Source organism: Bison bison, unplaced genomic scaffold (genome assembly GCF_000754665.1).
Source record: "Bison bison bison isolate TAMUID 2011002044 unplaced genomic scaffold, Bison_UMD1.0 scf7180017864517, whole genome shotgun sequence".
Taxonomy (NCBI): Eukaryota; Metazoa; Chordata; class Mammalia; order Artiodactyla; family Bovidae; genus Bison; species Bison bison.
In genome coordinates, this window is record NW_011495070.1 from 8,106,423 (window position 1) to 8,108,367 (window position 1,945).

Consider the following 1,945-nt stretch of genomic DNA (forward strand, 5'->3'; position numbering starts at 1 on the left):
AGCACCGTTTAATTTTTGAATGGCTGTCTCATTTCACGTGGATCATTTTGACCTTTGTTTCTTCAATCAGACCTTTCATGTTTTTAATGGAGCTTTTGCAAGCATCTCTTTTTCAGAGAAAATATAAAGTGCAGTCAACGGAAGTGCCTTTGGAGAGGGGCAGGACCTTTTGGAGGATGATGGGATCTGGCCTAGACTGCGCTTTGGGACGTGATTTTTGTACATGCTTTTCCTGAGCTTCTGACTGTCAGGGGAGGCCACCAGAAGTTATCTGTGATTCAGGCCAGCCCGATGGGAGGTGGCAGAGGTGTGCTAGCCAAGGGCACTGAGCCCCTGGGGACCGCCTGGCCCTGGCATGGCTGTATAAGGGAATGTTGCCAGTTTAAGGCCACAAACCCGAGAGGAAACCACATCCTAAGCAGAAAGAAAATCCTCTGGAGATATTTCATGTTAGGTAATGTTTGCCTCATGGAGGACATCATCTCTCCTGCACGTAATCTTTTCTTCCTTTGATCCTTTGGCTTCCTGACATTGTCTCGGCAGAGTGTGACCTGAGCAGATGCTTCTATCAAGCTTTTCTTGATATGCTTTGAGTTATTACACTTGAATTCACAGCTCTGCCCTCCTTTTCTGCCCTAACTGTATTGAGCAGTTAAGGGCAATGTATCCTTTTAGTTTTTACTAGAGATGTAAAACTTTAACCAGAATATGTTGAATGTGGACCTCAAAGTTAGTCACAGGGATTGGTCTTTAGCCCAACATTACCCTCTAGTGGGATACAGTAGAATAGTTATTAATTAAGTGTGTGGGAAGCAACTAAGCAGAGATTTTGCATCAGGTTTGCTCTGTGGCAAATACAAGTGGCTATTAAGACTAAAGAAGAAGAAGAAGAAAGAAATTAAAAAATACTCCTCTTATTTCGAAGGTCATTGGTCTTCAGAGAGGGTGAAGCAATTCATTACACTTAATAACCTCCTCACTGTCTTTCATTGTATTCTCTCATCGTTGCCATAATGAGTGGCATTTACAACTAGACAAATAAAGAACAGAAGTCAGATAGAAAACGGGTAACAGAATTGGAGCCTAAGAAAACGACACACAATTATAGAATGCATGACACCAAAATGTAGAAGAGAAATACAAAAGAAATTGAGAGAACCAGTAAATACTTCAAAAAATATTCAACTTCCCTACTATGACAGAAATCCAAATTGAGATGAAATATCATCTTTTATCTATCAGATTAGTAAAAATTGGAAGATGGTTAACCTCCAATGTCAGTGAACGTGTGTGAGGAGAGAGCCCTGGTTGTTGATGGGAGTGTGAACAAGTGAATTATTTGGGAAGGAACTTGGCAGGGTTTGTTACAGTGTTCATGGGTATATGCTTCAATCTCATGCTTTTTCTCCTTCAATCCTGTCCAAAATAAATATTCCTACATATGATCCAAATCTCTTTGCAATGATATTCATTGACACAGTGTTTATAATAAAACGAATCTATCATAGTGGAAAGTCCATTAGCTGGGAGGGGGTCGGAGTATGTGGTTAAATAAAATATAGAACACTCTCTTTCTATGGAAACTATCCTGCCATTAAAATAAGTGAATTAAATTTAAACTGATATGGAGCAATCTCTCTGACACTTAGAAAAAAATGAAATCAGGGAATACTTTTAGTTTGATCTACTTTTTAAAATGTGTGTATGTAATAAACAACCAACAAAGACCTAATGTATAGCCCAGGGAACTCTGCTTAGTATTCTGTCATAACCTAAATAGGAAAAGAATTTTAAAAAGAAAAAAAAAAAAAGTGCGTGTATATACATTCTGCTGCTGCTGCTGCTGCTGCTGCTAAGTCGCTTCAGTTGTGTCCGACTCTGTGCGACCCCATAGATGGCAGCCCACCAGGCTCCCCTGTCCCTGGGATTCTCCAAGCAAGAACAC